This window comes from Odocoileus virginianus, chromosome X (genome assembly GCF_023699985.2).
Source record: "Odocoileus virginianus isolate 20LAN1187 ecotype Illinois chromosome X, Ovbor_1.2, whole genome shotgun sequence".
NCBI lineage: Eukaryota > Metazoa > Chordata > Mammalia > Artiodactyla > Cervidae > Odocoileus > Odocoileus virginianus.
The window spans coordinates 13,409,227-13,429,626 of NC_069708.1; the positions used below are offsets into that span (position 1 = coordinate 13,409,227).

General features: G+C 39.0%; 1 non-coding gene and 1 pseudogene across 1 annotated transcript; both read right to left on the reverse strand.

Annotated features, from left to right (window-relative positions):
* Positions 1–212: 212 nt before the first annotated feature.
* Positions 213–319, reverse strand: LOC139033219 (U6 spliceosomal RNA). Its single transcript, XR_011485842.1, has one exon. It is a non-coding gene; the product is annotated as a U6 spliceosomal RNA (small nuclear RNA).
* A 7,982-nt stretch (positions 320–8,301) lies between these two features.
* Positions 8,302–13,424, reverse strand: LOC139033110 (small ribosomal subunit protein eS1-like; annotated as a pseudogene).
* Positions 13,425–20,400: the final 6,976 nt, after the last annotated feature.

Here is a 20,400-nt window from a genome sequence, read left to right on the forward strand (position 1 = left end):
ATTGTTAAATATACTCACCATACTATACATTAGATCTCCAGAACCTGTTCATCTTACAAGTTTATACTCTTTGACCAACATATCCCATTTCTCCCAACACCACCACCCCCACACCAGCTGCTGGCAACTGCCATTATACTCTGTTTCTATGAGTTCAGCCTCGTTAGAGTCCATATATAAGGGAGATCATTCAGCATTTATCTTTTTTTTTTTTTAATATGGAACGCTTCACGAATTTGCGTGTCATCCTTGCACAGGGGCCATGCTAATCTTCTCTGTATCGTTCCAATTTTAGTATATGTGCTGCCGAAGCAAGCACTCAGCATTTATCTTTATGTGACTTATTTCATTTAACATAATGCCCTCAAGGTCCATCCAGGTTTTCACAAATGGATTTCCTGCCATTTTATGGCTGAATAATATTCCTGCATGTATATGTATAGATCACATTTTCTTCATCCATTCTTCAACTAATGGGCCTTTAGCTTATTTCCTTGTATTGGCTATTATTAATAATGCCATACTGAACATAGGAATGCAGATATCTATTTCAGATCCTGATTTCATTTCCTTTGGATATATACCCAGAAATGGGATTGCTAAATCATATGGTAATTCTATTTTCAAATTTTTAAGGAACCTCTATACTGTTTTCCAAATGGTTGTACCAATTTACATTCCCACCAAAGTCAGTAAATTTTTTTTTTCTGCATTCTTGCCACCGCTTGTTATCTCTTGTCTTTTTGATGATAACCATTCTAACAAGTATGAGGTGATAGCTCACTGTGATTTCGATCTGCATCTCCATGACGATTGGTGATATTGAGCACCTTTTCATGACTTGTTGGCCATTTGTATGTATTCTTTGGGAAAATGTCTTTTCAGGCCCTTTAACCATTTTTAATTGAGTGTTTTGTTGTTGTTGTTGTTTTCTTTTTGCTATTGAGTTGTATGAGTGCCTTATCTATTTTGGATATTAGCCTATCATCAGATACAAGGTCTGCAAATATTTTCTCCCATTCCATAGGTTGTCTTCATTTTGTTTATTTCTTCTTTCACTGTGCAGACGCTTTTTAGGTTGCTATAGTCCCACTCATTTATTTTTGCTTTCATTGTTTGTGCTTTTGGTGTCATATAAAAAAATCACTGCCAAAAATCATTAAGGAATTTTTCCCTTAAGTTTTTTTCTGGGAGTTTTATGGGTTCAGGTCTTATGTCTAAGTCTTTAATCAATTTTGAGTTAATTTTTGTGAGTGATGTAACATAGGGATCCATTTCATGATTTTACATGTGAATATCCAGTTTTCCCAGTACCATTTATTGAAAACACTATCCTTTCCCCAGAGTATTCTTGGCTCCCTTGTCAAATATTGTTGACAGTATGTGCATTGTTTTGTTTCTGGGTTCTCAGTTCTGTTCTGTTTGCCTATGTGTCTATTTTGATGCCAGTGGTATACTGTTTTTATAACTATAGCTTTGTAATATACTTTGAAATCAGGAAGTACAATGCCTCCAGCTTTGTTCTTCTTTCTCAAAAGTTCTTTGGCTATTCACAGTCTTTTGTACTTCCACATGAATTTTAGGATTGTTTTCCTATTTCTGTGGAAAATGTCACTGGAGGACTTTCCTGGTGGTCTAGTGGTTAAGAATCTGCCTGTCAATGCAGGGGACATGGGTTTGATCCCTGGTCGGGGAGGACCCCACATGCTGCAGGGCAGCTGTGCCCATGCACCACAACTACTGAAGGCCACTCGCCTAAGGCCCATGCTTGGCAACAAGAGAGTCCACTGCAGAGAGAAGCCCATGTACCACAACTAGAGTGTAGCTCCTGCTCCTCACAACTAGAGGAAGCCCACACACAGCAATGAAGACCCAGCACAGTCAAAAAGAAAGAAAGAAAATTTTTTAAATGCCACTGGAATTTTGATAGAAATGCACTGAGTATATAAATGGCTTTGGAAAGTATGGACATTTTAATAATATTAATTCTTCTAATCCGTGAACACAGGATATCTTCCCCTTTTTTGTGTCTTCTCAATTTCTTTCATCAAAGTCTTATAAATTTCAATGTACACATCTTTTACCTCTTTGGTTAAAATTTTCCCTAACTATTTTAGGGAACTATTTTTAGAACTATTTTCCTAACTATTATATTGTTTTTAATGCTATTATTAATGAGATTGTTTTCTTTTTCAGATATTTCATTGTTAGCATATAGAAATGCAACTGATTTTGTATCCTGCAACTTTTCTGAATCTACTGATTAGCAGTTTTTTTGTGAAGACTTTAGGATTTTCTACATGAGATTTTATTATCTGCAAACAAAAACAATTTTATTTTTTGTTTGTATATAAGTCACAGGTGTACAACATTATAATTTGACAGCTATACACACTATAATGTGATCACTCCCAGAAGTCTAATTACTATCCATCCCCATATAATTGACTCCCTTCATCCCTTTCACCCACCCCCAACCCCTTTCCTCTCTGGTAATCAAGCTGTTCTCTGTATCTATGAGTTTGCTTTTGTTTTGTTTAGATTCTACATATAATGGAAATCATACAGTGTTGGTCTTTTTCCTTCTGACTTATTTCACTTAGCATAATACCCTGAAGGCCCATCCATGTTATCACAAATGACAATATTCTTTTTGGCTGAATAGTATTCCATTGTATATATACACCTCATCTTCTTTATCCATCCCTCTGTCAATGAACATTTATGTTGTTTCAATATCTTGGCTATTGTACATAATGCTACAATGAATATAGGAGTGCCTATATTTTTTCAAATCAGTATTTTCATATTCTTGAGATAAATACCCAGAAGTAGAATAGCTGGGTCATATGGTAGTTCCCTTATGGCTCAGCTGGTAAAGAATCCACCTGCATTGTGGGAGACCTGGGTCCGATCCCTGGGTTGGGAAGATTCCCTGGAGAAGGGAAAGGCTACCCACTCTAGTATTCTGGCCTGGAGAATTCCATGGACTGTATAGTCCATGGGGCCGCAAAGAGTTGGATATGACTGAACAACTTTCACTATCCACTATGGTAGTTCTATGTCTTCCCTGGTGGCTCAGATGGTAAAGAATCTGCCTGCAATGCAGGAGGCCCGGGTTCAATTCCTTGGTGGGGAAGATGCCCTGGAGAAGGGAATGGCTACCCTCTCTAGTATTCTTGCCTGTAGAATTCCGTGGACAGAGGAGCAAGAAGAGCTACAGTCCATGGAGTCGCAAAGAGTCATACACAACTAAGTAACTAACACTTTCACTGTCACTTTTCATGGTAGCTGTATTCTTAATTTTTTTTAGAAATCTGCATAGTTTTCCATAGTGGCTGCACCAATTTACAATCCCTCCCAAGTGTACAAAGATTCCCTTTTCTCCATATCCTCTCCAATATTTGTTATTTCTTGTCTTTTTGATAACAGCCACTCTAATAGGTATGGGTGGGATGATATCTTACTGTGGTTTTGATGTGCATTTCCCTAATAATTAGTGATGTTGAACATCTTTTCATGTGCCTTTTCATCTTTTCATGTTGGTCATCTATATGTCTTCTGTAGAAAAATGTCTATTCATGTATCTGCCCACTTTTAATTAGACTATTTTTGTTGTTGTTGAGCTGTATGAGTTCTTTATATATTGATAGTAACATCTTATTGGATTTGCAAATATCTTCTCCTATTCAGTAGTTTGCTTTTTTGTTTTGATAATGGTTTTCTTCACTGTGCAAAAGCTTTGTAGTTTAATGTAGTCTCATTTGTTTATTCTTACATTTGTTTCCTTTGCCTTTGGAGTCAAATCTACAAAAACATCACTAAGACCAATGTCAAGGAGGTTACTGCCTATGTTTTCTTCTGGGGATTTTATGGTTTCAGGTCCTACATGCATGTCTTTAATCCACTTTGAGTTCCTATTTGTGGCATAGGATAATGGTCTAGATTCATTCTTTTACATACGGCTGTTCAATTTTACCAGCACCATTTATTGAACAGACTTCCCTTTCTTCACTGTATGTTCTTTCTCTTTTGTCATAAACTAATTGTCCATACATGTGTGGGTTTATTTCTGGGCTCTCATTTCTGTTTCATTGATCTGTGTGTCTGCTTTTGTGCTGGTACCATACTGTTTTGATTAAATAGCTTTGTAGTGTAGTTTGAAATCAGGGACCATGATACTCCAGCTTCATTCTCCTTTCTCAAATCACTCTTTGTGATTCCATGGACTGTAGTCTGCCAGGCTCCTCTGTCCCTTGGATCCTCCAGCCAAGAATCCTGGAGCAGGCTGCCATTCCATTTTTTCCATTTCTTCTAGGTAATATAATTTTTTACTGTAGAATTTATAATGGTCCTTATTATCCTTTATATTTTCCACATAGCCCCCACTCCTTGGGTGGAAGATCTACTTCAGGTGCAGTACACTGAGAATACTGGGGCATCAATCACTATTGTCCCAACTTGTTCTTGAGGCAGAGGTTTCATGAAGGAAAAGGAAAACTGAAAAGACCAAAGGCTACCAAACCCTTCTCAGTGCCCAGCTCCTAAAGCAGAAAGAAGCATGTGACTTTTCCTCTCCCCAGCTATGGAGCCATGGCTTAGAAATTTTGCCCAAAGGGAGAGGCAGACCATAAAACAGAGCCCTGGACTCTTTCCAAAGGAACTAACTCAAGTCTAAGGATACTATCAAAAACAATGCAGGAACAGTGGAAAGTGATTAGGAGGAGACTGATAGTTTCATTAGAGGCACAAACTAAATCACAGGCCAGCTAGTTTACAGGGAGAACCAGTGAGAGTGCCTGCTAGAATACCCCTTCTAGGGTCAGAAGAACCCTCAAAGATTGACCTCAAGAACCCTCAAAGGTTGACCTCAAATACTATCCCTCTAAACTAATCTGGATTTAAAGGGTTCCTTCTGTGGGGCAATTTATGTCCCAGGGCATTGTTGAAAGCAATAGAGCAATCAGCCAGCAATTAGTGGGTTTAACAGCTGGGTGTGATCAGGGAAAGAGAGCTTCAAAAAGAGTCCTGCTACAACTTTCATCCCAGACTGACTGCTCATGCCCAAGACTTTGCCCTCCGAGGAGCAATATCAGAGGTTTCACACTGAAGGGGAAATCAACTTCACTAAAATAATCCAGCCAGTCACTAAGCAAGTAAACAAACAACGATAACTAGCCTCAGGGGCAAGATTATCAGTGTCCAGCGTTGCTGTAATACTTTATATAAAATGTCCAATTTTCAACAAAAAATTACAAGACATAAAAAAAAAAAAACAGGAATGTATGATTCATACACAGGGAAAAAATCAGGTAACAGAAACTGTCTGTGAGAGCAGTAAGATTTAACAGACCAAGACGTCAAAGTAGCCATTATAAATATATTCAAAGAACTAAAGGAAATCATGCTTAAAGGAGAGAAAGATATGCTCACTATGATTGACTGAACATCTGTGTTCCCCTCAAAATTCACATGCTGAAGTCTAATCCCTAATATTACGGTATTTGGAGGCAGTTCCTTTGGGAGATAATTAGATCAGGAGGGTAGAGCCCTTAAGAATGGGATTACTGTCCTTACAAAGAGACCCCAGAGAGATCCCTTGCCCCTTTTGTCTTGTTAAGATACAAAGAAAATTCAGCTGTCTATGAACCAGGAAGTAGACCTTTACCAAATATGCCACCACGTTGATCTTGGACTTCCCAGCCTTCAGAACTGTGAGAAATAAATGTTTCTTGTTAAAGCTACCCAGTCTGTGGTCTTTTGTTATAGCAGCCCTAATCAACTAAGAGAATAACCATGTCTTATCAAGTAGGAATAGCAATAAAGAGATTGTTGTTGTTCAGTCAGTATTCTCTGGAGATATAATAAAGAGAGATTATTAAAAAAAGAACAAAATGCAAATTTTGGAGTTGGAAATACAATAACTGAGACTTTCAGTATCTGATTCGGCATGTAAGAAGCTTTGGAAGTTGCCACTCTGTCTTGAAACCTAGTGAAAAGTTGAACAGACTGAAAAAGCAACAGCTCTTCTTGGATTTGTAAGAGGGGAGAACATAGGGCAAATTACTACCCCAAGATGGAAGAGATAGACAAGTGAACACAGGAAGTCACAGCTTAGTTGAACAGAGACTCACCAGTAGAAATGACCATAGGAACCACTGCAAGGGTAGAAAAATCTGAACTGTAATTGATGAATTGCTAGAGGTTCAGTATGCAACTCTGAAAGCTAAAAACTCCAGAGGGACTCAATTAAGGGGGTTTCCATAATATTGTGAGATTTACCTCCAGGATTCAACCAATTTCCTACAATTAATATTGGAGAAAAATCCCGTCATAGGGATGGGGATAGGAAAGGAAGTATTTTGACATACACTATCATACTCTACTCTTAACAATATCTGCCTTCATGGGAAATTAATTAGAGTCTAACCTGTTGAGTTATTATCAAAACCTAACTGACCTAGGAGGAAGGGAAATACCCAACTACAGCCCATTATAGACATCCTGCCCCAACTATAGGAGAAGAAAAGACTAGAAACTCTTGTGAAGTTCACAGTCCAGAGGCATAGTGTCATTAAAAGACTGAGATCTTATCACAGGACTGTATAATCCTCTCCTTCCCCCAGCACCTCACCACATTACTAAGGCTTGTTTACAGCAGTTCCTTTTACGCAGTACATCATGTCTGGCTGTTAAGAAAAAATTACAAGATACCACAAGGCAAAAAACACACTTTGAAGTGAGAGTAAGCCTCAGAAGCAGACATGGGAAGAATGTTGGAATTATCAGATCAGGAATTTAAAACAACTATAATTAAACTACTAAGGGCCCTAATAGATAAAGTATGCAGCATGTAAAAACAGATGGGCAATGTAAGCAGAGAGATAAGAATCCTAAGAAAGAGCCACAAAGAAATTTTAGAGATTAAAAACACTAACAGAAATGAAGAATGCCTTTGATGGGCTTATTAGTATACTGGACATGGCTGAGGAAAGAATCTCTGAGCTAGAGGATACTTCAACAAAATCTTCAAAAACTGAAACCAAATAGAACACAGTCTGAAAAAAGAAAAACAGATAAAAAATATCCAAGGTCTATGGAACAACTTTAAAAAAAAAGTATAACATCAGCATAATGAGAATATCATAAGGAGAAGAAGGAACAGAAGAAATATTTGAAACAATGACTGAGAATTTCCCCCACATCACCGTTAAACGCCAAACCACAGATGCAGGAAGCTCAGGGAATGCAAAGCAGGATAATGACAATAAAACTACACCTCAGCATATGATTTTCAAACTACAGAAAATCAAAGATAAAGAAAAAGCCTAAAAGAAGTCAGTGGTTTAAAAAACAAACAAAACAGCAAGAACTATAACAAAACCCCACAACATCTTACCTATAGAGGAACAAAAATAAGAAGTACAAAGATAAGAACTACTCCTCAGAAGCCACACAAACAAGAGGATGAAGTGAAACATTTAAAGTGTTGAGAGGTCTTTATCTTTCTGGCTTGCTTCGCTCTGTATAATGGGCTCCAGTTTCATCCATCTCATTAGAACTGATTCAAATGAATTCTTTTTAATGGCTGAGTAATATTCCATGGTGTATATGTACCACAGCTTGGATGTTTCAAGAGAACAGCATTGAAACATGTATATTATCTAGGGTGAAACAGATCACCAGCCCAGGTTGGGTGCATGAGACAAGTGCTCGGGCCTGGTGCACTGGGAAGACCCACAGGGATCGGGTGGAAAGGGAGGTGGGAGGGGGGACCGGGATGGGGAATACATGTAAATCCATGGCTAATTCATTTCAATGTATGACAAAAACTACTGTAATGATGTAAAGTAATTAGCCTCCAACTAATAAAAAAAATAAAATAAATAAATAAATAAATAAAAATAAAGTGTTGAGAGGGGAAAAAACCCAACAACCTAGAATTCTTTACCCTGCAAAATTAACCTTCAAAGGGGAAGGAGAAATAAAGACTTTCTCAGCCAAACAGAAGTTGAGAGAATTAGCTGCCAGTAGACCTGCCATGCAAGGAGTGTTAAAAGGTGTTCTTTTAAGAGAAGGAAAATAATATAGGTCAGAAACTCAATCTGTATAAAGTAAGGAAAAATATCAAAAAAGGAGTAAGTAAAGGTAAAATTAAAACTTTTCTCTTTCTTATTCTTCATTGATCTAACAGACAACAGTTTGTTCAAAATAATAATACCAACAATGTATTTGATTATATATGCTTAACATATATATCACATATATAGATATATACTTATGTATGCTTAGATATGGGCTTCCCTTGTGGCTCAGTGGTAAAGAATCCGCCTGCCAATGCAGGAGATGGGGGTTCAATCTCTGGGTCAGGAAGATCTCCTGGAAAAGGAAATGGCAACCCACTCTAGTATTCTTGCCTAGGAAATCCCATGGACAGAGGAGCCTGGAGGGCTACAGTCCATGGGATCACAAAAGAGTCAGACACGACTTAGCCACTAAATAACAACAGTAATCAAAATTAAGTCAAAATCACTATATTAATTTCAGACAGAACAAACTTCAAAGCAAGGAACATTATCGAAGATAAAGAAGGGCATTACACAATGATAAAGGGGTCAGTTCTGCAAAAAGACATAGCAATCATTAATGTGTATGTGCCTAACAACAGTGTTAAACTATGTGAGTCCAAAACTAATAAAATTGCAAAGAGATGTAATGAGTCCACTATCATAGTTGGAGACTTCAACTCTATCAGAAATGGAGAGTGCACAGAAACATTCTCCAAGACCATATGTTAGGCCATAATACAAATGTCAATCAATTTAGAAGGACTGAAATAATAGGAAGTATGTTCTCTTAACATTCAGAAAATTAAGATCATGGCATCTGGTCCCATCACCTCATGGGAAATAGATGGGGAGACAGTGGAAAACAGTGCCAGACTTTATTTTTTTGGGCTCCAAAATCACTGCAGATGGTGACTGCAGCCATGAAATTAAAAGACGCTTACTCCTTGGAAGGAAAGTTATGACCAACCTAGATAGCATATTAAAAAGCAGAGACATTACTTTGCCAACAAAGGTCCGTCTAGTCAAGGCTATGGTTTTTCCAGTGGTCATGTATAGATGTGAGAGTTGGACTGTGAAGAAAGCTAAGTGCCAAAAAATTGATGCTTTTAAACTGTGGTGTTGGAGAAGACTCTTGAGAGTCCCTTGGACTGCAAGGAGATCCAACCAGTCCATCCTAAAGGAGATCAGTCCTGAGTGTTTCTTGGAAGGACTGATGCTGAAGGTGAAACTCCAATACTTTGGCCACCTCATGCGAAGAGTTGACTCATTGGAAAAGACCCTGATGCTGGGAGGGATTGCAGGCAGGAGGAGAAGGGGACGACAGAGGATGAGATGGCTGGATGGCATCACCGACTCGATGGGCGAGTTTGAGTAAACTCCGGGAGTTTGTGATGGACAGGGAGGCCTGGCGTGCTGCGATTCATGGGGTCACAAAGAGTCGGACATGACTGAGCGACTGAACTGAACTGAACTGATGTTCTCTAATCACAGCAGAATGATATTAGAAATCAATAAGTGAAAGAGATTTGGAAAACTCACAAATAAGAGGAAATTAAACAACACTCCACTATTACTTGCTTGAGACCTTTTCTGAGGTGTTTGAGGTTCCTCCTTACTACTTAAGTCTTCCTATCAGACTGAGATACTTTTTGACATGTTTGAGATCCTTCTTTGTCACAAATAAAACTTTTAGTCACCGTTAAAAGTCTGAATTTTTTAACTGATTCTTGGACTGGGCTCATATCCATCAGCCTATTCAACTTTAGTACCTGTCTCATCCTTGATAGCTTTCCAGAACTACTACCATCACCTCATCAAGCCCCATGAGTTTTCCCAATTCAAACTTGGGCTTCTTCAGTACCCTTACTTCTCTAACAATGACATCATGGAGTGGTAAGTACTTTGGCAAATCTCATCTATGTCTTTTCCAGTACTGTCTGGAATCAATTTATTGACCCCTTCTTTCAAGTTATTTGTCTATAACTCTAGGGTCATGATTTTCATCATCATCTTCTGGATTTGGCAGACCTGTTGCTGCTGAGTGTAAGAGATCTCCCAAATCTAATTGTTGCATTTTTAAATAAAATAGACAAACTAAATAACTTTCAATAGTCTTCACACTGACATGCGCTTCAATCACAGGCTGCCATTTTTTGACCACGGAGCACATTTTGTCACAGGTAAACTCCATGCCACAAAGTTAGGTAGCTTTGCCCCGAATAGCCTCAGTAATTAGCTTGAGTATTCTAAATGCAACTTCATCATCCTGCAGATCAACAAGGCTCATTTCAAAAACATGATATAATTTGAATTCTTGAGTTCTCATGCCTAGTGTTTTTCCAGTATTTCTTGTATTGAACATAACTGGTGCTTTCACATCATACCAATCTTTCTAAGGAATTGGATCAACCACTTTCTTCTTGGTTTCCTTTTTGCCACCTTTCATTAGGTACCTGTTCCTGCCAACCGTCAAGGCACTGCTGCTCAGAGCACTTCGTTCATTCTGAGACTCTGACTTCTCTATCCTGACATGTTTTTTATTTTTCCCTATCTATTTGAGATTCTCCCTGACTTGTTCTACCCTCTTCCTGACGTATTTGAGACCCATCCTTTTATACATATGTGTGTATATATATATAGGGGAAAATATATAGGCCTACTCACAGACTCTTGTTTTAAAACTTAGAAAGTTTTAATTTGGCTTAAAAAAGTTCCCCTCTCTGATAAGACCAAAAAAGTGGAATTTTCTTCCCTTTTCTCTTTCTTAATTTGGTAGTTACCACAGAATAGTTTTTAATTCTAAGCAGTGAAAACCAAGGGGGGAAAGGGTTGCTGAAAACTGGAGTATTTATTTGTAACCAACAATTACTCGGACGATCACATGGGCTCCCCTGGTGGCTCAGTGGTAAAGAATTCACCTGCCAATCCAGGAGACATGGGTTTGACCCCTGGGTTGGGAAAGATCCCCTGGAGAAGGAAATGACAACCCACTTCAGTATTCTTGCCTGGAGAAATCCCATGGACAGAGGAGCCTGGCGGGCTACAGTCCACAGGGTCGCAAAAGAATCAGATATGACATAGTGACTAAGCAGCAACACCACACCGGTACCGAAAGACCCACCTGAATTTTGTAATTGAACGTCTGTGCATGCAGCAAAAGCCCAGAACATTTTGAGATGCAGAGTAGTATCAGATCACCATCTGGATCATAAATAATTTATACATTTTAAATAATTTGGAATCATATGGGTCAGGCAATAAATAATACACTAAATCTCAGTGAGAAAAGAATTCTCCAAACGTTGTATCTGTGAATCCAATTCAAATCCTAATAACAGTTTTGAGAATTTGATCAGAATGCAGGAAAGGCCCCTAGTGCTTATGTAAAACTAAATGAACATTATTCTTGATTTTTTTTAAACATATCAAAGAACAGCTGATCAAATTAAGGTTAAATCTCCCCTGTCTAGTCATGGGAGCCAACTAGAATTGAATTCCACATCCAATACCCTGTCTTCGGATAAGACTTTGATGTAAGACTTCCTTATCAGATCCTGACCAAATGTGACTTTACATGCTGGGTCCTGAGTATGAGAAATATGGTCAATGCTTTAGGGATTTTTGAGAGAACTTGCTGAGATATCTGATTATTTTCCTTTTTTAGTGGCACTGGGGCTTTGTTGCTACATGCGGGCTTTCTCTAGTCATGGCGAGCAGGGGCTACTCTAGTTGCAGTGTGCAGGCTTCTCATGGCAGTGGCTTCTCTCGTTGCAGAGCAAAGCTCTAGGTACCCAGGCTTAGTTGCTCCAGAGCACGTGGAATCCTCCAAGACCAGGGATGGAACCTGTGTCCCCTGCATTGGCAGGCAGATTCTTATCCACTCTACCACCAGCAAAGTCCCTGAGGTATCTGATTCTTGAAGAAAGACAGAACACAGCAGAAAGAGAGTTGGAGGGCTGATCTTAAAGATGGTAAGACCAAAAAAAAAAAAAAAAAAGATGGTAAGACAGAGCACTGGGCTGCCTCAGACCTTGGGAGTGGGGCACTGGCAGGGGGTAAGGTCAAGCTGGATGTTGTCATGAAGTCACAACAGAAGCTCTTCCAGGGTAGAACCAGGAGCCTGAAGCCTAGAAATAAACTAGGTTAGGAGCTGGCAAGGTAACTTGACCACTGACCTTCACCAGGCACTTGTCAGTGACTTTGGTCAGTCTTTACAGACCCAGCCATCCACCTGCCAACTCCTCTTCAGGCAGTGCCTTAAAGGCCCCGCAGATGAAGCTTCAGTATTACACTCTCTGGGGTGGATTTCAATGAGTTGATTGGACACTTTTTTTTTTTTGGTCTTATTGGGAAATGAAGGATCATGTGCAGTTCCTCTGAATTTGAATATGTGTGGACACAAATGTGTGTTTTGGGGTACTTCAAACTTTTATTTCAAATATATTGAAAGAGCTCTTTTGGACTTAGATGTCTGTTTTATCATCTATCACTTTGGATAGACACAAAAAAGAAAATTATATTACAAAATAAATTGGTGAAGGTATTCCTCAGGCTTCTTCACACTGAGTATAGTGATAGATTTACTTCACACTAAAGTATATAAAATGCTACTAGTCCTAAAGTCGCTTATATGTAAAATCCAAAAAAATTAAAATAAATAAGCTTATAGAAGCAGAGGATAGAATAGTGGTTGCCAGGGGCTGAGGGTGGGGGAATAGGAGAGATGTTTAAGGGTACAAACTTGCAAGTAGTAGATAAATAAGTCCTGGAGACTAATACACAGTACAGTGATTATAGACACCCAAAATTGTATTATAAACATTAACCTTACTAAGAGACTAGATCTTAATTGTTCCAAACATGTGAAGAAATGATTATGTGATATGATAGAGGTGTTAACTAATGTTACAATGGCAATCATACTGTGATGTAAATATATCCATCTATATGTCGTACACTTTGAACTTACACAATGTTTTATGTCAAATATATCTCAATAAATAAAATAAATTATATATATAGTTGGTGGGAATATAATTTGATACAACCACTTTGGAATATAGTTTTACAATGTCCACTAAAATTAAACATACGCTTACCTTATCACCCAGCAATTCCACTCCTGAATACATACCTAACAGAAATCAGTGTATATGTTCACCACAATACGTGTATAAGAATATTCACAGCAGCACTGTTCATACTAGTCAACATTGGCAACAACCAAAATGTCTATCAACAGGAGAATAGATAAATACATGGGTTGTATATTCATACAACAGAATAATATACAGCCACAAAAAAGAACAAACGACTAAGATACACCCTAACCTGGATGAATATCACGGACACCATGACGAATGAAAGAAGCCAGACACAAGAATAAATACTGTATGATTCCACCTATATCACATTCAAGAAAAGATAAAACTAAAAGATTGTGTGAAAGTTAAAGTGTTAGTTGCTCAGTTGTGTCCGACTCCTTGAGACCCCATGGGCTGTAGCCCACCAAGCTCCTCTGTCCATGGGATTCTCCATGCAAGAATACTGGAGTGGGTTGCCATTCCCTTCTTCAAGGGATCTTCCCGACCCAGGGGTCAAACACAGGTCTCCTGAATTGGAGGCAGATTCTTTACCATCTGAGCCACCAGGTAAGCCCAAAGGACTGTAACAAAAGTCAAAATAATTATTACCTCTGAGAGGAGGGTATTATTAACAAAAGCAATAAATGCTCATTGTAAAATACAAACAATGCTGCCTGGGCCTCTCTTTCCTGGTGTATCTACAACACTAACTTCTTACCATTAAGTCTTTGTTTTAGTCAGGGAGGCCTACCCTGACCTATATAATAGGTATAATTTACCCTATTATAAATTGCAGTCCACACTCCTCAACTCTTGATTCTTTTTATTGTCCTTTTTCACTTTTTCTATTATGCTTTTTACCTGCTAAAATACTCTAGAATTTATTCCTTGTATTTTTTGCTTACTACTTTGTCCTGTTGCTAGAACATAAGCTCCTCATCCGTTGACTGGCTTTGTGGGGAATATAAAGACCTGGCCCACTTGCCCCAATTCAGGACATCGCCATAGGTTAACTCCTGCTCCCAGACCTCCCCATAGGATCCACTGAGACCTTTGTTACAACTGCTTCCAAACCCAACTTTTCCCTCTGCCCAATCAGACTTCACTCACTCCCCAAAAGTATTGATTTCTAGAGAACTTCCCAGTAAGTTTCCTGTGTGTGAATCAGTCTCAAAAGTCTGTTTCTGGAGTATCTGAACTGTGACTCTGAACTCACTGAAACAGAGAACAAGGCAGGATCAGGTACAGGGGAAGAGTCACGAGTCCAGATTTGGACACGTTATCTTTGAAGCAACTTTGCCATATCTAAGAAATGTCAAGCAGGCAGTTGCATGTATGAGAAAAAGAACAGACTTTTTGCCTCTTAAGCTGCTCATGATATAATCAATAAGATAAGATGTGCTCCCCCAAAAAAACCCATAATATGAGGTTGCAGTTGTTGTTCAGTTGCTCAATCATGTCCTACCCTTTGTGACCCCGTGGACTGCAACACGCAGGTAATATGAGCTAGTGTATTACATAAGATTATAGATGATGTGCTAGAGAGGTTCAGAGATGGTCAGGAAAGATCTCATGGCAAAGGTGACATTTTTTAATGTCATCAGTGAAGATGGGAGCAGAAGTGGAGCAATGTGAGCTAGGCCTGAAGATAAAACACCCAGAGCAATACAGGGGGCAGGGTCAGTTCAATTTGAATGGAGGGTCAGGTGCACAAAGGGGCTTAGTGGGACACAAGGTTAGTAAGTGTATTAACCATTAACCAGAGTTCTCCAGAGAGAACCAATAGGATATGTGTATGTATTGAAAGAGATTCATTATCAGGAGTTGGCTCATATGATTATGGGTGAGTCCTCAGTTGCTAAGTCTTGTCTGACTCTTTGTGATCCCAGGGACTGTAGCCCACCAGACTCCTCTGTCCATGGGATTCTCCAGGTAAGAATACTGGAGTGGGTTGCCATTCCTTTCTCCTAGGGATCTTCTTGACCCAGGGATCGAACACGCCTCTCCTGCGTATCCTGCATTGGCAGGTGGATTCTTTACCACTGAACCACCTGGGAAGCCCCACATGATTATGGAAGCTGGCAAGTCCAAAATCTACAGGGTGGGCTGGAAAGTTGGAGACCCAGAAGAGCTGATTCTACAGTTCAAGTCCAAAGGCCTGTAGGCTAGAGACTCGGGAGAGCTGGTAGTGCAGTTCTAGTCTGAAGACCAGCTACTGTAGAGCCAGGAAGACCAATGTTGCAGGTGAAGTCTGAAGGCAATCTACTAGATAATTCTCTCTTGCTTGGGGGAGGCTGGTCTTTTTGCTCTAGTCACACCTCCTAATGATTGGATGAGACCCATCTACATTAGGGAGGGCAATCTGCTTTACTCAAAGTCCACCAATTTAAACATTAATATTATCCAAAAACACCCTTACAGAAACACTCAGAATAGTTTGACCAAATATCTTGGCACCCCTTGAGCTAGCCAAGTTGACACGTCCAGTAAACCATCACAGGAAGGTATGGGTCAATTGAGGAAAGACCTTGAATGCTAGCATTCAGGCTATGGAAGCTTAAAAAGTTTAGAGGCCAGAGGATTGGAATGAGAGATCCTGGAGGCAGAGAGAGAACTTAGGAGACTACTGTAATCATCTCAGCAAGAGGCAAAACAGGATAATGACAGTGAGACTGGAGGTCAGTAAGACTTTGAATGCTAGAGATTAGGCTGTGGAAACTTCTAAAGGTTTAGAGGCCACAGGATTGGAATGAGAGAGCCTAGAGGCAGAGAGAGAACTTAGGAGCCTACTGTGATAATGTAGGCAAGAGCGAAAGCAAGATAATGACAGGGAGCCTGAAGGGAGGAAACAGAGGTAAGCAATGTGGAACTGACAAGACTTGGCAAGTGACCAGTCCTGGGGGATGAGAGAAAATACGCAGAGAATGACTTTGTAGTTTCAAACCTACGCAACTAAGAGAATGGTGAAGCCACTGAGAGCGATGGCGGGATCGGTAGAGAGATGCCTATCTCCTGAGGGCTCCTCTTGTTGCAGGGTTTGGGGCATGTTCAGGGTATCAACTGATACGGGACTTCCCTGGTGTTCCAGTGGTTAAGAATCCCTGGTGGCCCAGTGGTTAAGAATCCACTTGCCAATGCAGGGGACACAGGTTAGATCCCTGGTCTGGGAAAATCCCACATGCTGTAGGGCAACTAAACCCATGTGCCACAACTACTGAACCCACACACCCTAGAGCCCGTGCTCCGCGACAAGAGAAGCCACTACAAAAACAAACCTCAGCACCTCAACTAGAGAGTAGCCCCTGCTTGCCACAACTGGAGAAAGCCGGCTTGCAGCAACAAAGACCCAGCACAGCCAAAAATAAATAAACAAAAATAGATATTTAAAAAATTATTGTGTAACAAATCACCCCAAAATGGTGACCTAAAACCAATAAAATATTTTACTCACAAATCTGAGGGTGACTGGGCTCACACAGCTGTTCTCACCCATTGTAATGATGAATTGTATTAATTTTGTGTTGGTAACAGGAAATTAATTCTTCACATAGGTATTATTAAATGGCTGATAAAAGTAAACATGTCTGCGTATTACCTACTGAACTTTTTTTAAAATTGAGCACTGTTTTATCTACTGACACTGATGAATTCTAGATCTACTTCACTGCCCTAAAAGAAAATTATCTGCTGTGCTACTCCTTCTATGCTAAGAAAGCGTTCTGAGTTAGAATATGAAATGTCCAACATGCTTTAGAAGTAAAGATTGGTTGAATGAGGTATCTTAAATTAATTTTAGATCTCCCTTTGATTGTAGTTTTATTGCACTTAGATGTTAATCACCCAGTCGTGTCTGACTCTTTGTGATCCCATGGACTGTAGGCCACAGGCACACTTGATCTTACCTGAAAGGCTGAGAAGCAATGATTGTAGTTTTCTAGGATTTTATTAAATATTCTAGATCCAGTTAAAAATTTTAAAACAACTTCATTGCAGCATAACTTACTACCATAAAATTCACCCGATTTTTAAAAGTGCAATCCAATGATTTGTAGCCAACTGATTGAGCTGTGCAGCCATCACCACAATACAGCTTTAGAACATTTGTATCATCCCAATCCCAGGCAACAATTGTCTCTACAGATTTCCCTCTTCTGGACTTTTCATATAAATGGAATTGTACAATATACGTTCTTTCGAGTCTGGCTTCTTTCATTTAGCATGATGTTGTCAAGGTTCATGCATGTTATAGCATGCATCAATACTTCATTCTTTTTTATAGCAAAGTAATATTCTACTGTATGGATACACCACATTTTGTGAATATCTACATACAAGTCTTTGTATGAACATAAGCATTCATTTCTCTTGTGTAGATTCCTAAGAGTGGATTGACTGGGTCATACGGTAAATTTATATTTAACTTTTTAAGAAACTAACAAACTGTTCTCCAAAGTTATGGTACCATTTTTTCTTACCTACCACCAGTAGTGTTCCTATTTGTTCACATTCTTGCCAGCATTTGTTACTGACTGCCATTTTTATTTTAGCCATCCTAGTGAGCGTGAAATGGTACCTCATTGTGGTTTTGATTCATATTTCCCTCATAACAATGATGTTAAGCATCTTTTCATGTGCTTATTAGCCATTTGTACATTGTCTTGGGCAAGATGTCTATTAAAATCCTTTGCTCATTTTTAATTGGGTTTTTGGTCTTTTTAAAGCTGAGTTGGAAGAGTTCTGAAATAACAGGTTGAAATTGAATAAAATCAATACCATCTTTCTGGAGTACATATGGTATTATGATTCAAATGCCCTAGAACTGTATTTATTTTTGTTTATCCCTCTAAGTAGGCATTGTGGTGGATACTACATGCAGCCCACATCCAATGATCAGTGCAAGTGTATAAAGTTCTGGTCATTTCCACCCACCTCTGGACAACTCTGCAGGACTACTCTAACTCCAGCACTCCCCAGAGAGTCACCAAGTCTGTCACCAGGCTTGCATCAAAGCTTAATTTCTCCAACTTCTCAGTCCTGCTTTCTTCCCCTCTATTCTACAGGTGTTGATTTCAAGAGCACTTTGTCCCCCATCTTTATTGAGATATAGCTGACAAATAACATTGTGTAATTTAAGGTGTACACTGTGTTTATTTTATATATTTGAAATTTTGCAAAATGATTACTATCATATTATCATTTCTTTGTTGTGGTGAAAACATTTAAGATCTACTCTCTTAGCAACATTCTAATATATGATACAGCATTATTAGCTATAATTTCCCATTAGATTCCCAGAACTTGTTACTCTTATAACTGGAAGTTTATTCCCTTTGACTAGCATCTTCCCATTTCTCCCATCCCCAGCCCCTGGTAACTCTGTTTCTCTTAGTTCAGCTTTCTTAAATTCCACAGATTAGTGATACCACGTAGTACTTGTTTTTCTCTGACTTATTTCACGTACACACATAGTACTTGTTTTTCTCTGGCTTATTTCACATAGCATAATGCCCTCAAGGTTAAAACAAGTTTCACAAAGGACAGGATTTCCTTTTTTCTCATGACTGAATAACGCGCGCGCGTGTGTGTGTGTGTTTGTGTATGTGTGTATATCTCACATCATCATGTTCATCCTTTGATGGATACTTCAATTGTTTCCATATCTTGGCTACTGTGAATAAGACTACAATGAACATAAGAGAGTAGATATCTTTTTGAGATATGGAAGTGGGATTGCTGGGTAGTTCTATTTTTAGTTTTGTGAAGACCCACTATAGTGTTTTTCAAAATGGCTGTACCAATTTACATTCTGATCAACAGTACATGAGGGTTCCTTTTACTCCGGTCCTCACCAACACTTATCTCTTGTTTTCTTGATCATAGCCATTCTAATGGGTGTGAGGTGATATCTCATTGTGATTTGGATTTACGTTTCCCTGATAACTAATGCTGTCAAGCACCTTTTCATATGTCTGCTGGGCATTTTTATACCTTCTTCCAAAAAGTATCTATTCAGGTCCTTTGCCCATTTTTTAATTGGACTTTTTTTTTTTGCTACTGAGTTGTATGAGTTCTTTATGTATTTTAGATATTAACCCCTATAAGATCTATGATTTGCGAATATTTTCTTCCATTCTGTAGGTTGCCTTTTCATTTTGTTGTTCATTTCTTTGGCTATGCCAAATATTTTTAAGTAGCTATAGTTCCACCTGTTTATTTTTACTTTGTTGCCTGTGCTTTTGGGATCATATCCAAGAAATTTCTGCTAAGACCAACGTCAAGAATCTTTTCTCCCTATGCTTTCCACCAGGAGTTTTATTGTTTTCAGTTCAGTTCTGTTCAGTCACTCAGTCATGTCCATCTCTTTGCAACCCCATGGACTGCAGCACGCCAGGCTTCCCTGTCCATCACCAATTCCCAGAGCTTGCTCAAACTCATGTCCATTTATCATTTTGGGTCTTATGTTTAAATCTTTAACCCATTTCAAATTAATTTTTGTTAGTGGTGTAAGATGGGGATCCAAATTAATTCTTCTACATGTGATTATCCAATTTTTCCAATACCATTTATTGGAAAAAGTATTCTTTCCCTTTTGAGTATTCTTGGCTTCCTTGACAATTAGTAGACCATACATGTGTGAGTTTATTTCCAGGCTCTCATTCTGTTCCATTGGCCTAAGTGTCTATTTTTTACACTAGTATCATACTGTTTTCCCTTCATGGATCACAGCTTCATTGTGGGAAGGGGCCTGCATAACTCAATGAAGCAATGAGCCACTCTGTGTGAGGCCATCTAAGATGGATGGGTCATAGTAAAGAGTTCTGACAAAACGCGGTCCACTGGAGAAGAAAATGGCAACCCACTCCAGTATTCTTGCCTTGAGAACCACATGAACAGTATGAAAAGGCAAAAAGATATGATGTCAGAAGATGAGCCCCCAGGTCGGAAGGTGCCCAAATATGCTATTGGTGAAGGAGGGAGGGCAATTACCATTAATAATAGCTCCAGTAAGAACGAAGCAGCTGGGTCAAAGCGGAAATGATGCTAAGCTGTGGGTGTTTGGTGGTGAAAGTAAAGTCTGATGCTGTAAAGAGCAATATTGCATAGAAACCTGGAATGTTAGGTCTATGAATCAAGGTAAATTGGACATGATGAACCAGAAGATGACAAGAGTGAATATGAACATCTTAGGAATCAGTAAACTATAATGAAGGGGAAGGGGCAAATTTAATTCAGATGACCATTATATC